The 21,097-nt window shown below is 46.0% G+C and overlaps 2 pseudogenes; both read left to right on the forward strand.

Moving 5' to 3' along the window:
• The first annotated feature begins 18,996 nt into the window (after nucleotides 1-18,996).
• LOC148506573 (5S ribosomal RNA) lies at nucleotides 18,997-19,110 on the forward strand (annotated as a pseudogene).
• A 1,159-nt stretch (nucleotides 19,111-20,269) lies between these two features.
• Nucleotides 20,270-20,388, forward strand: LOC148506574 (5S ribosomal RNA; annotated as a pseudogene).
• Nucleotides 20,389-21,097: the final 709 nt, after the last annotated feature.

Raw genomic sequence — 21,097 nt, forward strand, 5'->3', positions numbered from 1 at the left:
GCATAACTTTAACAGGATCAGGTGTAAGTTGCGGTGGACCAGAAGAAAACTGACCGACTAAAGCATGTCGGAGCTGTAAGTAGCAGAAAAACATAGTATTCGGGACCCCAAATTCAGTCCTAATATTATCAAAAGTTTTTAAAACCCCATCGCTATACAACTGTCCGATGGAAAGAACCCCCCTCCTAGACCACAAAGAGCTACAATCTAATAGGGCCAGCTCTCTAAGAGTTGAACAGTGCCATAAAGACAAATCAGGATCAGTACCCTCTGCCCCCACTGATGTACGGGCCTGTTTCCACAACCTATGAGCCTGTGTGACCAATGGAACTCCCCCCGTAGGGCACCTGTCATCGAGTAATAATTGCAAAGGGGAACACTCTCTAGAAACAGTATGTACCAAGAAAGTAGAGAGATCCCGGCTCCCCCCCCTCCACCCACCCCTGTAAATGAGCCAATTGTGAAGCCAAATAATAAAGGCGGAAATTCGGTAAAGCCAAGCCCCCTAACTCTCTGGATCTACATAGAGTTTTATTTCGAGGACGTTTCTCTTCCCAAACTAGGGAGGAGATATAACTATCAATCTAAATATACGAGGAGAAATATAAACAGGGGCCTGCTGAAAAACGTATAAAAATTTAGGGAGAACAACCATTTTTACCAAATTCACTCGACCCGTGACAGTCAAGGGAAGTTTATTCCAAACATGCAACTTGGATTTCAAGAAGTCAATTTGTGGCTGAACATTAAGTGGGACAAAGTCCGACATGGATGACGTTACCCAAATTCCCAAATATTTAAACCTGGAGGTCCACTCCAAAGGAGTACTCACAGCACTAACAGGAGTAGAAGGACCATGAATAGGAAGAATGCAAGATTTGTCCCAATTAATGCGCAGCCCAGAAAATCGTCCAAAAGCATCTACAACAGAGAGAAGTGCGATTAAAGACTCTGATGCATCAGACAAAAATAGCAGCATGTCATCTGCATAAAGAGCCACCTTATCGATCCTTTGCTGTATTTGAATTCCCCGTATTCTAGGATGATTTCTGATAAGACACGCCAAAGGCTCAATGGCCAGGGCAAATAGAGTTGGGGAAAGAGGACACCCCTGTCTAGTACCCCTAGAGAGACGAAAAGAAGGAGAAACATATCCATTAATATAAATCCGTCCTAAAGGGGAGGAATATAGTAATTTAACACAGGCTATAAATCCAGGTCCCATCCCAAAACGAATCAGGATCTCCCAAAGATAGTGCCACTCTACAGAGTCAAAGGCTCTGGCGGCATCCAAGGACACCACCACAGCCCCGTCATCCACAGAATCCGCCAACTGTAAAATCTAATATAATCTCCTAATGTTCTGTGAGGTAGACCTCCCGGGCATAAAGCCAGTTTGGTCGGGATGCACCACCTCATCAATTACCTTACTAAGCCTAAGTGCAAGCATTTTAGCCAATATTTTAATATCCGTAGAGAGGAGGGAGATCGGGCGATAGGAGCCAGGATCAAAGGGGTCTTTGCCAGTTTTAGGAATCATAACAATAATGGCCTCTGACATAGAACATGGAATAGCACCCAGGTCACACAGCTCATTAAAAAGGTTAAGAAGTCTGGGAAAAAAGAAAAGGGCATGTTTCTTATAAATTTCAATGGGAATCCCATCTACTCCTGGGGCCTTACCTCCCGGAAATGAGGAAACTGCTATCTCAACCTCCTCTACAGTGAATGGGGAGTCAAGAAATGCTCTGCTATCCTGGGAAATAGATGGGAGGGATATATGTCCCAAATATTCAAATAATTCATCTAAAGTATAGTGGGCCTGAGAGCAATAAAGACTAGCAAAATATTCATAAAATACCTTTGTAATAGCTGGTGTAGAGGAGTGTAGATTACCTAGAGAATCCCGAATTTGAGCTACAACTGTGGTGGGTCGGACCTCTCTAGAAAGATACGCCAGAAAAGCCCCGATTTATCTGAGTCTGAATATTGACTATGCCTAGCAAATAGCAGACGCCTTCTGGACTTATCTAAGAGGAAATCAGATAAAAGTTTAGCAGCCTCCATATATAACGATCTAGCAGTAATGGAACCCGAAGACAGATAACTCTGTTCCAACAAGGCACAACTATTTTCCAGCACAGTCTCTTTTTTTTTAATGAAAAGTTTTAATGCTTATCACCCTACCAATTAAAGAGCCTCTCAAGACAGCCTTAAAGGCATCCCACAAAATGTCGTAAGAAACAGAGCCAGTATTCTCAGCAAAAAAATTAACCCATTGGGATTCCAATTCCGAGCCCGCACCCATTAATGTAAGCCAGAAAGGATTAAGTTTCCAAAAAGAATGGCCTTGTGGGGCAGTAACATCAATAGTCAATGCTAAAGGGGCATGATGCGACACACCTCGGGATCGGTACTCCACCTCCACAACCTGCGGGACCAGCCTCCCGGATATCAGAGCAAGGTCAATCCTAGAAAAGGAATGATGAGAGGCTGAAAAGCAAGAGTACCGAGCCAAGCGAGGATGCCGAACCCGCCAAATATCCACCAGCCCAAGCTCGTCCACCAAATTGCCAAAAGAATGAGGGGAGGGGCCAGACACATTCGAACTTTCACGCCACCTATCTAGGGCAGGATTTAACACATTATTAAAATCCCCGACACAAATAACCGGGGTATCCGGAGATAAAGAAATAAATTCGGCAGACTTTTTCAAAACCTCACTAGTATAAGGAGGGGGAACATAAACTGCGAGAATATGGAATGGGGAGGAGTGAATAGAAGCCCGTATAAAGACATATCTACCCAAGGGGTCCACTCTAACATCATCCAGCACAAAACAGAGATCTGCGAACAAGGACCGACACACCTCTGGAATGAGAGGAATGTGTGGAGTGATAAGCCCAGCCTATCCAGAGTTTACGCAGTGCCAAGACTTTCCCACCCACCAAGTGTGTTTCCATCAAACAAATAATATCAGCCTGAGCCTTTTTAACCTGCGTCAATACTAAGGAGCGCTTAACTCTATCATTGAGGCCCCGGACATTCCAAGAGAGAATTTGGAAAGGGGAACCTAAACTAGTAGACATCATGGGGTTAGCCTCAGATCAGAGGGAAGAGGAGATACAATCAACTGAGACATCACAGCATGAGGCGACCAGCGAGACATGGCAACACTGCATAATAAAAAATACAGGAAAGACTGAGAATAAAGTAAATACCAGCATATTATTTTAGAAAATGACATTACAATGGCATAAAGTAAAGGCAAAAAATAAATTCCCATACAATAACCCTGAGGAAAATCCCACATCCCACCCTGTATATCCACCCCAACCAGATATACCTAGATCCCTAACCGACCAACTACTAACCCCAAACCAAAATACCCGATAAACCCCTTATTTTATTTAATTAAAACAAGGAGTAAAATAGAAGGGAGGGAGCAATTCTTACCTCAGCCGTAAGGTGGAGTAACAGCCAGGCCCAGTAAAGAATTGCCCTCCCCGGCACCCTGCACCTAAAATAACTATATAAACGGGTACCACAACACTAATACCAGTTAAAGAGCTTGCCAAAGCTAATATTCATTAGATTATCAGATTATCTAAAAAAGCAAACACAGCTCACGATATAATAAGTCCAGGTCAGTCCGGAGGAGCGTCTTCAGCACGACCCCTAAGATCCAACCACGACGAAGCTTCACGTGGTGAATCAAAGAAATGAGATCGACCATCGGCCACCACACGCAGACGGGCAGGAAACAACATGGCGTAGGAGAAGCCCTGGTCACGTAAGCGACGTTTAATCTGTATAAATTGGGACCTAGACTTCTGGACCTCCATAGAAAAGTCCGGGAACACTGCTACCCGATTTCCATTATATTCCAAAGGACCACGTAGACGAGCCATACGAAGAATCGAATCTCTGTCCTTGAAATGCAAGATCTTGGCAATGAATGTGCGGGGGGGAGCACCAGGAGGCAGAGCCCTGCCAGGGATACGGTGCACTCTTTCTACTGCAAAGTGGGCAGTAAAATCATCTCTGCCAATGGTGTCTACCAACCATTTTTCCAGGAACGCCTCTGGTTGAGACCCCTCCGACTTCTCGGGCAGACCAACAAAATGGATGTTATTTCTACGAAGTCGGCCCTCTATATCAGAGATTTTGGTACGACAGGCCACCATCTGGGACTCCAAGGTTGTAAGCCGTCCCGCAACTGGAGCAGTAATATCCTCTAACGTAGAAATGCGGGTCTCAGCCTCACCAACACGTTCTCGCATCATCTGCATATCATGACGGATAAGGGAAAGCTCCACATGTACTTCAGAAATCTTGCCAGACAGCGTTTTCTCTGAAGATGTAATTGCCTGCATTAAATTTTGCATAGTGATTTCCGGCTCCGAGGGAGAATCTTCAAGAGCAGGCGGAGAGGAGGGCTGAGAATGAGACGGGGTAACTGAAGAGCTAGATCCCGTAGCCCCGCTGGTTCCAGAATGGGAGAACCTCTCCAGCCGCGCAGCAGCAGACTGTTGGGAATTTTTCCCCATAATCACTGGACCCCAAGGACAGTTGCAGGGAACAGCAGGCAACCAGAATCAATACAGGATAATGATCAGCAGCTAGGTACAGGAGGAGGAGGGTTTATAATGTCCCAAGTGATCCCAGAGATTCAGGAAGAAGATGAGCCACCTCTCCTATCTGTCCAGGACACTTAACCAGCAGAGCGCTGCACCCAGCACTGAAGGCAGGAGCCCTAAAGCAGCTTGATCTGGATGAAAAATGGCAGCCGCGATCGGGAATCGCGGGCCCACGACGGCAGGCACAATGCAGCAATTTCTATGGGGAAGGGATCCCCACCTCCCCAGCACTCCAGGCCACCCTCCGGTGTAAAGAGGAGACAGGCGCCAGAGCCAGGAACAGCCTCAGAGACCGGGGACCGGATCCAAGATGGCACCTGCGACGAGGAGACGCTGCAGGGAGAGATCTTCAACTCCCACAGCGCAGCAGCCAGCGCACCCAGACTGACCCAAGGACTCCTGCAGCAGGCAGTGGTAGGTACCAAAGGAGAAGGTAAGTGCCAGGGACCGGGTAGAGGGGTCAGGATGCTGTAGCGGATATTCAGGGCCTAGGAGCTGCGCTATCAGCTGCCTACTACCAGCTCATCCAGGCCACGCCCCCCAAGAACAGAGTTTTTTATTTTTTACTTTGGACTTTTAGAGCGGCAGCGTCGGACTGTCCATAGGACGTCTAAGCTGCCGCTCCATCACCCCGCCGGCACTGAGACGCCAGTACAGATCTGGGGATCTCAGCGGGACCCCAGAGTCTGTACTAGCCGGACTCTGCGGGCGCCCAGGACTGCTGCCGGATCCACGGGGAGCAGGTAAGGTCATAGATCACCGCTTGCGGTGATCCGCGCATTTAATATGCAGTCCTGTGCCTCCGGTCTCTGGGGACAGACCGGAGGCGCTGGCAGTGGCGGCGGGCCCTCCCATACCCTGTGTGTCCACTAGACCACCAGGGACTTACTGATTGGTGCAGGGAGCCGGCATCCCGGGGGTTAATAGCCGGCCAGGAGAGCAAGCCTTCCCTGTTACAGCGGCTCCTCCCCTCAGCGCGCCTTTCAGTATGTATAGTCTGGCATCGCTGAGCTGCTTCCTCCGCGGGCCACGCTTCTTCTGAGGTCTCCAGCGGCCATTTTCTCTGTGGTGCAGCAGAAATCTCTGGAGATGGCAGTTGGTCCAGTCCCCCTGCGTACCTCACCATTAGGTCAGTGTACACAGCGCTGTAGCCTTCCCAGACACTGAATCTGGGTAAGTTGAATGCAGTGACATAGTGCAGTATATTGTATGTCATGCTTATGTGTGTATATATGTGTGTGTATATATATATAGATATATATATATATATATATATATATATATATATCTGCATTGTATGTGACTTATGCTAGTGCTGACTGTCTGTACTTAATTCTCTCACCTGTCAGTGTATATCTATCCCTTTTCTTTATCTGCCCTAATATAGCTGTACTTAGGGTGGTTCTGAGACCTCACATTTATATACTCGTTAATATTTGTGAGGTTTGTCACATACTGTCCTCTTTGGCCTATTCTCTGTCTTAATTCCCTGAACCAGTTCCTAAAGCTACCTGGGCTCAGGAGGCAATCCCTAGGCTCCATCATACTATGTTTGGAACCTGGGGACTTTATGGTATCACTGGATATACAGGACGCGTGCCTATGGGTACTTACAGAGACCTTGCCTCAGCATGGACTGAGGTTTGCTGTATCACAGCACTTACAATTTTTCGGGCTCTGCCTGTTGGGACTGTCCTCAGCCCCACAGGGGTTTACCAGCGTTTTGGATTTTCTGACAGTTCTCCTGTTCAGTATATCCCAATGCTCCTGTACCTGGACGGCCTCCTGCTCTTAGCAGGATCGCCGGGGTACTTTACAGCCAGGTCAGGATGACCGTGGCTTCTTCAGGGTGCAGACGTTTAATCAACAGGGAAAAAGTCCTCCCTGCATCCCTCTCTGGGTATTCTTCACCTAGGAGCCCTGCTGGATTCTCAGAATCTGAGAATTCTTCTGGCGTAAGACGGCATCTCCACTCTTCCATTAGGAGTACATGGATGTCTACGCAGTCGACATATGTCTTTACACTCTGGTATGCATGGTCCACTATTCAGTGTCTGCCTTTGGAATGGTGGAATGGGCTCAGTTCCATTTCAGGCCTTTCCATAATTGGCTTATCTCCAGATGGAACGAGTTTTTTTCTGTCGGATCACTGTTCAAACGATGATGCTCTCTCCGGAGGCAAGTCGGTCCCTTTCCGGGTGGCTATGGTCATCTCGTCCAGGGCATTCTTTGCTAAGGACAGTGTCTGGTTTGCATCCATTTCAGTGCAGTTGGACGTCTGTCGATTCCACCCTGTGAATTAACTTGTTGGAACTTTAGCCTGTCTTGGGCCTTCACTCTGGCATAACTCTTGTTTCCCGGTGAACCTGAAAAAGTTGAGTACAACAGGGTCAGGGCAGTGGCTTCCTTTTTAGCAACACTGTTCATTGGGTGGCAATGACAGGTATGTCACACATTCGGACATAGTCCGAGGGTCTCCTACCGACCATCTCGGCAGCGTTCATTTCAAGTCCTCAGCCATCACGACGTGCATCCCGGGGACTAGTCTCTTCCCCAAGAGAGGTTTCATCATGAGCAGGGGGGGGCCTTCTGACTTTATCACACTATGGTGTTACAGTCCAACTCTGGGGATTCTGAAGCAACCTTCAGTGACTCTTTGTCGGTGAAGTGGTCCTTCCAATTTGAGTACCTGTGTTCTCCGGTCTCCCTTCCTCGAGGGAAGTGTTTCAATGGAGATGCTTTCCTGCTGGTGGCTCCTGATTGCCCCAGATGTCAGGGGTACTTGGATTTTCGGAGTTTCTCCATCGATACTCCATTCCTGATGCTTCACTGCCCGGACCTGTTATCTCAGGGTCCTTGGTTTTGCCTTGGACCTTGGTCGTTTGTCTTTGACTGCGTCCCTACAGTGGTCTTACGGCTTCCCTGGCTTTGTCATCGTTGGAATGATTAGAGCACATGGATCAGCTTTTGCTGGGACCTACCACAAACTGTGGCAGCCATAATTTTTATGGTATTGTACCTGTCGATACAATCCTCCGGAGTCTAGGATTTCCTGATATTCTGGCATTCCTTCCGGCTGGCTTGGGTTGCACCCTCGGCCTAGCCTTCCTGTCAGTACAGATCTCTAAACTGTCAGTATGATTAAGATATGGAATTGCTCCGCTCTGGTATCCAGTTCATCCTTTGGAGTGTTTTCTGGATTATGCCTACATTTGTCCTCCCTAGGGACTCCTTGGGAGTTAGTAGTGGTTCTTCGTTCCCTTCGGGGACAGTCCATGGAACCGCTGGTTGTGATAGCCATTACATGGTCTAATGCTTTGGCTCTCTCTCTTTCTCTCAGGGTATTTATATCAACCAGGTGAGTGTCGGAATTGGGAGCGTTCTCATGTGGCTCCCTCTTCTGGAGGGCATCATGTCAGGGTGTGAGTTGCTCTCACCCTGTGTTTCTTCTTAGTGATTTTTAGGTTCCATATTATTCTGGAACTTATGGTACGGCCATTCAGTCCCCAGTCCTCTCGTGTTGGTGTGGCCTCATTGACTGTGATCCGGCCTCTGTGGATTTATGTGATCCGTTCAGGTTCCTTACGGAAATCGGACTCCTTATTGGTGGTCTGAGATTTCTGGTTTTAACAGGAAAGGATGGCCGGCCTATAGCCAGATGTTGGCTTGATGGCCTCGTATGTCTTCTTCAGGGGCCTACCCATGGGTAGGCCTTTCTGTTGTTGATGCTTGTTTTTTCTCGGGCCATGTAACCCTCGTGGGCGGCTCGCTGTGGCGCCTTGGCTGTGTTGCCTTTCTAGGCGGCCACGTGGTCTTCTGTCCACACCTTTTTAAGGTTCTAGGCATTGGTTTCCTTTGCCTCTCAGGATGCTTCCTTTTTGGCGACGGATTCTCCTCTCAGCACAGTAGCGTCCCCACCCTTGGTTGAACTACTTTGGGACATCCCCAAGGTCAACCCTGTGGACCCCCTATGGACCCTGAAGTAGAAAACAAGAGATATGGTAAGAACTTACCTTTGTTATCTCTGTTTCTACGAAGTCCATAGGGTCCACAGGGCGCCCGTCCTGACGCACCTGGCTTCATATGGGCTGTGTGGCTGGTCACTGGTTTTCCATCTCCAATTTCTGTGAGTATGGTTATTGAGTGTTCCAGTTTTCTCTCTTTTTCTCTCCTCCTTTGGCTACTTACAAACTGAGGTGCCTCTGGCTTGGGGGTGGGGTTATAGGGAGAGTGGACCTAAGTGCATCCTGGGTTTAACTGTATGGTGCCCGGATTTGGTTCCCAACCTATACCCCAAGGTCAACCCTGTGGACCCTATGGACTTCATAGAAACAGAGATAACAAAGGTAAGTTCTTACCATATCTCTTGTTTTTTTCTTAATTAGCCAGACCTAATACAAGGGTACCAAAACCTGCTCCTTACCCTCCAGCAGTGGCTTAATAGCAGGGCACCAGCGCTTGCTCCTTACCCTCCAGCAGTGGCTTAATTGCATGGCTCCAGCGCTTGCTTCTTACCCAACAGCAGAGGCTTAATGTCTGGGCACTGCGTGTGCTTTTCCCCACCTGCAGTGGCTTAATGTCTGGGCACCAGCGCTTGCTCTTTCTACCTAATCCAAGCCTATTACCAGGGCACAAGTGCCTGCTGCTTACCCTCTGGCAGTGGTTTAACAGCAGGGCACCAGTGCTTGCTTATTTCCCCCAGCAGAGGGCAATTTTACCAGGGCAAAATTTCTTGCTTCTTACACTCCCAGAAGTGGATTAATGTCCCAGAACTGGTGCAAGCTTCATCCCAACTGCAGTGGCTTAACATTTGGGCATCAGCGTCTGCTCCTTAACCCTCCAGCCCTGGCTTAATACTACTGTAGGTCTCCAGCACTTGCTTCTTATCCCCCAGCCGAGGCTTAATACCAGTGCACCAGTGCTTGCTTCTTTCCCTTCAGCAGTGGCTTACTTTCCAGGCAGCAGTGCATGCTTGATCCCCTCCTGCATTGGCTTAAACATCCAGGCACCAGCACCTGATTCTTACCTCCTTGCAGTGGCTTAATACCAGGGCACCAGTGCTTGCTTCTTACCCTCCATCAGTGGCTTAATACCATGGCACCAGCACTTGCTTCTTACCCTCCAGCAGTGACTTAACATCCGGGCACTAGCACCTGCTTCTTACCCTGTAGCAATGGCTTAATGTCCAGGCACCAGCGCTTGTTTCTTCTCCCTTAGCCAAACCTAATACAAGGGCACCAAAACTTGCTCCTTACCCTCTAGCAGTGGCTTAATACCAGGGCACCAGCGCTTGCTTCTTATTACACAGCAGAGGCTTAATGTCTGTGCACCGGCGTCTGCTTGTTCCCCAACTGCAGTGGCTTAATTTCTGGGCACCAGTGCTTGCTTCTTCCCCCTTATCCAAGCATATCACCAGGGCACAAGTGCCTGCTCCTTACCCTCTTGCAATAGTTTGACACCAGGGCACCAGTGCTGGCTTCTTTCCCCCCAGCAGAGACTTAATACCAGGGCAAAATCGCTTGCTTCTTACCCTCCAGCAGTGGCTTAATGTCCCAGAACCAGCGCATGCTACAGCCCCACCTGCAGTGGCTTAACATTCAGGCATCAACATGTGCTCCTTAACCTCCAGCCCTGGCTTAATACTATTTCTGAAGCACTTGCTTCTTACCCCCCAGCAGAGGCTTAATACCAGGGCACCAATGTCTGCTTCTTACCCCCAGCAGAGGTTTTATACCAGGGCACCAGTAGTGGTTTAATGCCCAACCACCGGCGTGTACTTCATCCCCACCTGCAGTGGCTTAATGTCTGGGCACAAGCGCTGTTTCTCCATTAGACAAGCCTAATAACTGGGCACAAGCACATCGTCCTTATTCTACAGCAGTGGCTTAATACCAGTACACTAGCACTTTAGAACCCATTAGCTGTGGCATTAATGTACGGGAACCTGCGCATGCTTCATTGCCACCTGTAGTGGCTTAACATTCTGGCATCAACATCGGCTCCTTACCCTCCAGCAGTAGCTTAATACCAGGTCTCCTGCACTTGCTTCTTACCCTCCTTCAGTGGCTTAACATCCGGGCACCAGCGCCTGCATCTCTGCCTCCAGCAGTGGCTTAATACCAGAGAACTAATGCTTGCATCTTACCCTCCAGCAGAGGCTTGCTACCAGGGCACCAGCACTTGTTTCTTCCAACTTAGCCAAGCATAATACCTGGGCATAAATGCTTGCTTCTTACTAGGGATGTGCGCCGACCTCCGTGTTTTGGATCTGGATTGGTTTTGCCAAAACCTCACCTCTGTGTTTTGTTTTCGGGTTTTGGTTTTGGATCTGTATTTTTTCTTAAAAAATAAAAAAACAGCTAAAATCACATAAATTGGGCCTTTTTTTGTTGCTACAGTATTAGTAACCTCAATAACATTTTCCACTCGTTTCCAGTCAATTTTGACCACCTCACAGCTCACAATATTGATTTTTTTCATCTAGTAAAAGGGCCAAAAGGTTGCATCCAGCTTGCTGGCTCAAAACTGATTGATATAATTATTAATAGAGTTAAGGACTGTGCAAAGATGATGGTTGGGATTCCCTTCAGGAATAAAGAATTGATAGTTGGTGCAGCCCCTGGCTGTAAAATTGAGAATAAATTAAAAAACAATTCATTGGTGCAGCCCCGGGCAGAATAATTAATAATAAAAATAAATTAATTGGTGATACCTGGGGCTGTAAAATTGAAGATAAATTAATTTAAAAACAAATCATTGGTTCGTAAACCAACCATAACATTAATTTAAAATGTCAGGAAGCAATGCCCCAACCAGCACATAATGGAAAGGAAAAGGGTGCAAGATGGAATAGTCCTTGGGCCCTCCCACCCACCCTTATGTTGTATAATGTCCTATTCACAGTTTAACAAACCAATCATTTCAGCAACAAGGACTGCCAATTGCGGCTGAAATTATTGGTTTGTTTGGACCGCCATAAAACAAGCTGCCAATGTGCACTGGACATGAAAATGAGCCCATACACAAACTGGCTTTACATTACAAGTTGTCGTCGTCCTCATCCCCATCAGTGTGTACGTCCTCCTCCTCACACAATATTAATTTGTCCCCACTGGAATCCACCATAAGTGCCTCTGTAATTTTTGGATATAATTCTTGGTAGAGGTCTTCTTCGTGGAATTTGTAATTCATTTTAATGAACATCATCTTTTCCACATTTTGAGGAAGTAACCTCTTATGCTGATCACTGACAAGGTTGCCAGCTGCATTGAACACTCAGAGTACACACTGGAGGGTGGGCAACTTAAGTAATTGACGATATTGAAATGAACCTCTATATACCCCTGCCTGTACCTTCTAAAATCCTACCTATAAACCTCTAAGGATGACGCTAATTTGCATATGCAGTCATACAGTAAATAAAAGACTCCAGACTTGGAACCTGTGGTTCCGAAGCACAAAGTATTATTCAAGTAAAAAGTACAGTCAGTTACACGCTATTGATCCATACACAATTAGACGCAAAGGAATTATACAGACCCCAAGTACAGTATACATACGCATGCGCTCTGGACCAGATCCCGGCATTCAGAAAGAAAACCTCCGTCAATCAGCATTCAGCAAGAAGACTCAAGACCCAGTGTTTGAGCACACATATTTATACCCCCCAAGAATAGACAGGACAATAGAGAAGTTTCTTGCTTATGCCATTGGTTCCCATGGGGGAAGCATCTTTTACAGAGCGTTTAACAGGCTGGTTCAAATAGACTCAACCCAGCCTCCAACAACTGGGGGTCTCTGCCCTCCTGCCCCATGCAATCATCCTAACAGTTGTTCATATAATATACATTTTGTTGCTTGAAGTCTCTGCGGTCCATAAGTTGAGAATGCATGATGCGATCTCCACACCGATAATACCGGAATTCTGTTGAAAGAGTATGCATCAGTACGAACCCAAACACTGCTTTCTTAGCATGTATAAAACCTTAGTTATCAAATATCTTTATTTCACATCATTTATACTAACTGAACCAACTTAAATCTTATACTTTAATGCTTATTAAACCTTTTATGTGGATATGTAATGTGTGATTATGCGGGGTGTGATGTAAAGACGCTAGTTAACTTGGGGCAGATGCGTGCACATGAAGCTAACAACCAGCGTTTTCATACAGGATCTTATGCATTCGCTAATACGTGATTAGTTATCAGCGCAATTGTGCGTATTAATGTGTGTATGAGGAATGGTGCACTTAAATCTCCCTTACTAAGTGAACATCTAGCATTGTGAAATGCTGAGCCTGATAGTTCCACATGCCCCCTCTCTCAGCAGCCCCTACCTTTCCCAAGCTCAAAAGAAAAACCCCTTATTCTCCCAGACTCTTGTGCGAATGCTAATAGCCCAGCTACATGACCCAAACCTAAGATAACACTCTAGTCTTTGAAGTTATTTCATTGCAGGAAGCTTGCTAATGTAAGGTGTGTATTCGAGCCGGGCCACCTGGAGTGAGAGCAGACGTTATCCAGGAAGCTTATCTACACAAGCTAGTTGTCACGTGGCCATTTGCTCTGTTCAGCTAATGCAATCCAATTTTGACATACTGTAAAGCCATTTCTGAAATATATCCTTTATAATACGTAAAGTCATGAAATGGGCTTTTGGTGAATCGCCGTAACTTATGGCACTGGTCACAGATGCATTCGCATGATGCTAATAGTACTATCGCCACATGTACCAAAGTGTGAGTTTATCTAAAATGGCGCTTAGGCGGCCATTTTGCAAAATGGCGTCTTGCGGCCAGTCGCAAGATGGTGTCGCTGCGATTCAATTTTAAACTGATCTTGTCTCAGCCAATAATCCAGTTTCGACATAATGCAAAGCCAGTTTGTGTATGGGACTCCAAATTGCCTCTTTTTCCTGCCAGTACTGAAAGGGACTGTCTGACATACCTATTAGGATGTTATCTCTGAAATAGTCCTTCACCATTCTGTGAATGGAAAGTTGACCGTATCACACATAGTCACAGTAGACATGTCACTAGTAGGCAGTTCTCTTAGGCCAACCAGATGTCATTTTTTGGTGAACGATCTGCATGACCAGCAGGCATTCTGTAAGGAAAATTTAGCTTTTTCCTGGCAGTTGCAGAAACTGAAGGAGGAGACGATTGTGTTTCACGTGTGGCTGCAGCTGACAATTTTTTTTTACCATCAGCTCTTTGCATAGTTTTAGATTTCAGTCTGTTGGAAAAAAAACTCACCAGGTAGGACTTAAACCTAGGATCCAGAATGGTCGCCAAAATATATTTTTCAGATTTCAATTGATGACTCTTGGAACCTGGCGAAGTGAATCAATGGCTTGATCCACCTGTCCAACATACCTTGCGCAATTGCTCTGTTTTAGCTCCTCCTTCAGTTTCTCCAGCTGTTTTTGCAAAAGTCTGATGAGGGGAATGACCTGACTCATGCTGGCAGTGTCTGAACTAACTTCACGTGTGGCAAATTCAAGGGGTTTGAGAACCTTGCACAACATGGAAATTATTCTCCACTGCGCTTGAGTAAGGTGCATTCCCCCTCCATGGCCATGTCATAGGTCGTTGTATAGCCCTGGATGGACTTTTGCTGTTCCTCCATCCGCTGAAGCATACAGAGGCTAGAATTCCACCGAGTTACTACCTCTTGCTTCAGCTGATGGCAGGGCAAATATAACAGTACCTGCTGGTCATGCAATCTTCAACAAGCGGTTGCCAAATGTCTAAAATGTCCGGATGTTTTGCGGGCCACCGAGAGCATCTCCTGCACGCCCCTGTCATTTTTTTTAAAAATGTTGCACGACCAAATTAATTGTGAGAGCAAAACATGGGCCGTGTTGGAATTCGCCCACATGTAATGCTCGCACAATATTGTTGGCATTGTCCGTAATCACAAATACTGAGGAGAGTCCAAGTGGGGTAAGCCATTTAGCAATGATTTCCCTGAGTTTTTGTAAGAGGTTCTCAGCGGTATGTTTCTTAGTGAAACAGTTATACAAAGAGTAGCCTGCCTCTGTATCAGCTATCTTTTGGTAGATGCTGCTGTTGTAAGCAATACACCTACCCAGTGGGCTGTCACAGTCATGTAATCCTTAGTTTGCCCTGTCCCACTTGTCCACATATCAGTGGACAGTAGTGGGTACAATGGCATTTCTAAGTGCATTAATAAGGTTTTTTTTAATGTCCTTGTACAGACTTGGAATTGTTTTTCTAGCAAAGTGGAATCTAGAAGGGATCTGGTAGCGAGGACACAGGACCTCAATTAACTGTTGAAAACCCACTGCAGTAATGGCAGATACTGGACGCACATCTAATACCAGCATAGCTGTTATGGCGTCCAGTAGTCCGCAATGCAACTGGATGATTGCTGTCATACTTGTTTGCCCTTGCAAACGATTGTTTGACAGTTAATTGTTTTTTGGAGGATACTCTACAAGTAGTATTCCTCCTGGTCCCTTTCTGGGATGAAGATCCACTCACAGCAACAGTCATCAAGGATCCTTCTGAGGAATCACGGATAGGAGAGGAGTCAATCATGCTTCGAATAACAACATTGGATGCGGCAGGACTAGTCCCGATGACGAATGAGGATGTTGATGCAGGTGTTGGTGGTGGAGATCGAAGGCACTTGGATCCCACAGAGAGGGAGCAGGTAGGTGACACTGGACCTGTTACATTTTGCGTTTTGGAACTTGGTAACATAAACTTTGATATTTGAATGCATTCCAAGTGACGTAACAAGGAGGAGGTTCCTAGGTGGTTTAGGTCCCTCCCTCTACTCACTCTTGCTTGGCAATGGTTACATAACTGTTGTCCGGATTGGGGTGGAAATAATTCCACATGTGAGAAGTAGATTTTTTTGTCTTTTGCCCCGGCATGACAACAATGGGCTTTGACTTTTTCAATCCATGGGCAACAGCTGTTGCCTTACTTGCACAAAGGACATCCTCGGCATCAACATCCTCATCACCAACATCTTCATCATCAACATCCTCATCATCCTTAGTGGCTTCAACTACCAAAATATCCTCCTCCTCCATGTGCAATTCCACAGAAGCATCCTCACCAACTACATCTGCAAGATGTTGACTGCCCTTTCCCACATTTACAGAGGGCACACAAATGTTGGAACTTGGAGAATCCTCCAGTACACTAGTATTTAGGTCTGGCTCACACATGGCAACTGCGGACACACTTGCACTCTCCTCGGGGATTTGTGATTTCGGTTTCTATGGGCACACAGTTTGTTTTTGCGGAGCTGTCTTACTCTTCTTAACAACTTTCAATTTTTAATGGTACCACCACCACTACTAATACAAGCAGAAGGACTATCAGAACCAGCAGTCAACATAAATAAAGGCCAAGGCCTTATCCTTTCCTAGCCACTTTGTGTAGTGAATGGCATATTGCCAATTTTTCGATTTTTTTTTTTTACTACCGTAAAAGTAGCTTTACCATATGCATGGCGTGACTTTAGCCCTGGGGCATGGGCCTTCATAGAGGATGAGGAAGTTGATGGCCTTGCATCATCATGATGACTGCTGGCGGCAGCTACAACATGTGTTCTTGGCCTTGCTGTCCTGTCATGTGACACCACTCCATATTTTGTGCGTCTTCAAGCTGTGTCACAAGCTCCAATAGTGAAGCCAAGGTGCTGTTACAAAATTCACACACGTGCAGTCATACGTGCACAGAAAAAAAATATACAAAATACACTATCTTCTTTTTTCGGGCCCAGAACTTGGGACCAGAGCACAGACTGATGACGACTGGAGTCGGGCAGCACTAGGTTGCAACTTGCATTGCTGCTGTATCTTGACTGGCTAAGAGTAACACGCACACACAGAAAAAAGATAAAAAGACAATATATATATTTTTTGGGGCCCAGATGGACGCAGCAGACAGCACAGCACCAGCCCAGATGGACACAGCAGACAGAACAGCAGTGACAGCACCAGATTAATCAGAAGTGCACCAGCACAGGTAAGTGCTACCTCTCCCAGCCCTACACTACCCACCCTCCCTGTTCAGTCTCCACAGCCGCAGTGAAACGGTGGCCGCCGCGTGGTCCCCTATATACATAGAGACGAAAGCTCGCGAGCCGCGAGATTCCGTCTCTATGGTTTTGCCTCGGTTTGAGATCCAGGGACAGAGGGGGAACTGAACTCACGTTCGGTTCTCGACCCGAATCTTAAAATTCAGGTGGGTTTAGATCTCTGAGATCCAAACTCGCTCATCTCTACTTCTTACCCTCCAGCAGTGGTGCATTGTCCAGGCACCGGCGCGTGCTTGATCCCCACCTGCAGATGCTTAACATATGGGTGCCTGCTTCTCCTGAAGCCGAGGCTTACTGTCCAGACACCAGCGCTTGCTTCTTCCCTCTTAGCCAAACCTAATATCAGGGTACCTGCTCCTTACCCTCCAGCAGTGGCTTAAAACTAGGCCAAAAGTGCATGCTTCTTACCCTCCAGCAGTGGCTTAATGTTCGGGCACTGGTGCATGCATTATCCCACCCTGCAGTGGCTTAAAATCCAAACTCCAGTGCCTGCTCCTAAACCTCCATCAGTAGTTTAATACCAGGGCACCAGCACTTGCTTCTTCTCCCCCAACAGAGGCTTAATACCAGGGCACCAGTGCTTGCTTCTTACCCTCCAGCAGTGGCTTAATGTCCGGGCACCAGCATGTACTCCATTCTCACTTGCAGTGGCTTAACATCCGGGCACCAGCACCCGCTTCTTTTCCCCCACCAGAGGCTTAATGAATGTCCAGGCACCAGTACTTGATTCTTCCCCCTTAGCCAAACCTAATACTAGGGCAACAGCACCTGCTCCTTACCCTCCAGCAGTGGCTTAATACCAGGACACCAGTGCTTGCTTCTTACCCCCCAGCAGAGACTTAATACCAGGGCACCAGCACTTGCTTCCCACCCTTTAGCAGAGGCTTAATACACCAGCACTTGCGTTTTACCCATCAGCAGTGGATTAATGTCCCAGAACTGGCGCATGCTTCATCCCCAACTGCTGTGGCTTAACCTTTGGGCTTCAGCGTCTGCTCCTTAACCATCAGCAGTGGCTTAATACCAGTGCTCAAGGACTTACTTCTTACACCCCAGCAGAGGCTTAATACCAGGGCACCAGTGTTTGCTTCTTTCCCTCCAGCAGTGGCTAAATTTCCAGGCCCTAGTGCATGCTTGATCCCCACCTGCATTGGCTTAATACCAGGGCACAAGTGCTTGCTTAATGTACACTGTCGGAGCTGGATGATTGGCTGAGACCAGATCTTAAGTTAATATTGGGCGACGCCATCTTCCGTCGTCAGCACGAAACCATTGAGTACAATGCTTTTAGATTATTAGTGTCGTGCCTTTCTTTTTGAATGCAATATGAATTTTAGTGCTTTGGAACCAAAATTATGGTGTGGACAGCGATTATTTATCTCTAGCAATTTAAGGTATTCATAGTTGGGGGCTCGCAGTTGATATCATGCCACCATGATTCGCACGATAGCAAACGGACCTTGATTCCACACCTAAGGGTGGAAGGCGCCATAAGCAGGCAGGAACGCACTGTGTTCGAAACCCTGCTACCATTCAGTGTTGTGGAATCGTTGTATTTTATTGTGTGATCTTAAGGGGCACTGATTAGGTACCAGGGGACAGGAGAGAGAGGTTTGTTTCTTTTATTTGTCCATGCTCTGTGTGTATGCGACTAGTCGCACAATAGCGTAATTTTTATTTCTGCACTTTTGTGTATCAGTTGCATTATTGTGTATGCGATTAGGCGCACAATAGCGTATACGTGTTTCCGGTATTGCTGCCACGTGTTCAAACAAATTGTTTAAGATTGCATTGTTGTATTGATAGCATGATTACATGGTTTTGAGTCTCTTAATCATACTACCATATCTGAGAAAAAGTAATTTCTTTTCTGCACAGAAAAGGTGCATGATAGACGTATGTTTGTGATGAGAATAGGGGTACTGTGTGTTCCCTATTGCTAGGGGTACTGTGTGTTCCCTAGAGCTAGATTACTGTGTGTTTTCTAGGGTACACATAGGTGTATTGCAGAATAGGGCTACTGTGTGTTCCCTAGAGTTAAAATCGTCTCTCAGTGTGATAGCAAAATCCATTGATCAGTTAGGTTCTTTGGGCATTGCGATTGAACCGCACGGTTGGGGCAGACCGTGATTGTTAACTGAGTTGTGGTGGAGGAAGATTGGCAGTTTTGATGCTACTATAACGTTCTTTTCTATAACTATTTACATTTATTATATTAACTTGATAATTACTGGTGGTGAGTAGTAAAAGAGGTGTAAGAAGAAGATTGATCACCTACGGCCATACCACACTGGACATTACCAATCTCACCTTGTAAGCTATGCAGTGTCGGGCTTGGTTAGTACTTGGATGGGAGACCACCTGGGAATACCAGGTGCTGTAGGTGATTTTATACTGCCATAACAGTCGCCTCTGACTATTTACATTTATTTTATTAACTCTTTAATGAACTGACAAGCGGTAAGAAGTAAGATCTAAATTAAAAATTGTTCCTCCCCTACAGCCACACCACACTGGACATGCCCAATCTCGTCGGATCTTGGAAGCTATGCTGTGTTGGACCTGGTTACTACTTGTTACCTGACAGTACTTCAAAGTTTAGTAGCAATTATGTAGTTGGCAAAAGCAATGGTATATTAATCGGATATATCGTCTTATCCTCTGCAGTGCGTATCTAATTGAGTCCCCTTGTCTTGTATAGATATTAGTTTGTTAGGAGCAGCACATAGCAAATTAAGTTAAAAGCGTATGTAGCAAGCATGTATATGAGTAACGTTTCTTAGTAAGTTACCACATCTACTTTACTTGATCTCCGGTGTTTGAGCGTGGCCACGCTAGCATAAATGCTTGTTGTTCCAGAGATCATGTTTGCTGTATTAGAAATGCTGTCACTGTATGTGAAGAGGTTAAGAGGCTCCCAAGTGTAACGAGCAGCTTGTTGCTTGTTACAGCTACGGTCAGCGCACCTGCAGCTAAGAGCGTTTGGGTGGAAGTCTGTGGTGCTCCGAGCTGCCCTACACGAGAATAGGGTCTCAAAGGGCATACAGAAGGGCTGTGGAGGTAGACGAGCTTGAATAGAAATGGCGGGATGGGACGTCACATCCTGCTGTCTTGTGTCCTATCTCGCCTGCCACCACAGCCCTTCTGTTTGCCGTCTGAGCCCATTCTCTTTGTAAGGCAACTTGTAGCAGGCCGGACTTCGCCACGATGCTCGCTGCTGCTGGTGTCCTGACCATGGCTGTAACAAGCAAGCCATCCGTTACAGTTGGGAGCTCACAGAGCGCAGCCGTGAACTCTGAAACAATAAGCATTTATGTGCAGTGAATCTTTATGTTGGGTTCACCTACAGCCATAACCACACTGGACATGCCCAAGCTATGCAGTGTCGGGCTGGTTAGTACTTGGATGGGAGACCACCTGGGAATACCAGGTGTTGTAGGTAATTATATTCTATAATATTTTTTTCTATGACTATTTACATGGTTTATAGTTAATGAATTTACTGGTGGTAAGTAGTAAAAGAGGTCTATGAATAAGTTTTGATCACCTACGGCCATACTACACTGGACACGCCCAATCTCGTCTGATCTTGGAAGCTAAGCAGTGTTGAGCCTGGTTAGTAGTTTTGTGGGAGACCACCGTGGAATACCAGGTACTGTAGGTAATGTTATACTGCCATAACAGTCTATTCTATGACTTTTTACATTCATTATCTTACCACCAGTAATGTATTTAATAAGCTTAGAAGTATGGGTTCTAAGAGAATTTGTTGCTCACCTACAGCCACGGTAATAACAATTATATTAAAAAATGGGGAGGGTCGCAGAAACGCCTTTCCCTTGGCGCTATGTATTTAGTTTGTATTTGAAAGAGCGTACCCAGTTGCAAGTGCACAAAGCTTGCAAGGCCTTGAAAAATAAATACAGAACACAACATAAAGAATCACTGCGCTATAGTTCTCAAGGATATAAATATAATATATGAATAAATATATATGTAGTTCCTTTTAATATAGTAGAAACTTGGGCCTATATATTTTTTACTTGATCAATGTAAATCCTAAAAATATTTATAACGTGTACATAATATTCCACAGATGTTAAATATTATAAAATAATGTAACATTGTCAAAAGTTAGTAGCAATTATGTAGTTGGCAAAAGCAATGGTTTGTTAATCCGATATATCGTCTTATCCTCTGCAGTGCGTATCTAATTGAGTCCCCTTGTCTTGTATAGATATTAGTTTGTTAGGAGCAGCACATAGCAAATGAAGTTAAAAGCGTATGTAGCAAGCATGTATATGAGTAACTTTTCTTAGTAAGTTACCACATGTACTTTACTTGATCTCCGGTGTTTGAGCGTGGCCACGCTA

The sequence above is a fragment of the Taudactylus pleione genome, unplaced genomic scaffold (assembly GCF_031769625.1).
Source record: "Taudactylus pleione unplaced genomic scaffold, aTauple2 ptg000400l, whole genome shotgun sequence".
NCBI classification, from domain to species: Eukaryota; Metazoa; Chordata; class Amphibia; order Anura; family Myobatrachidae; genus Taudactylus; species Taudactylus pleione.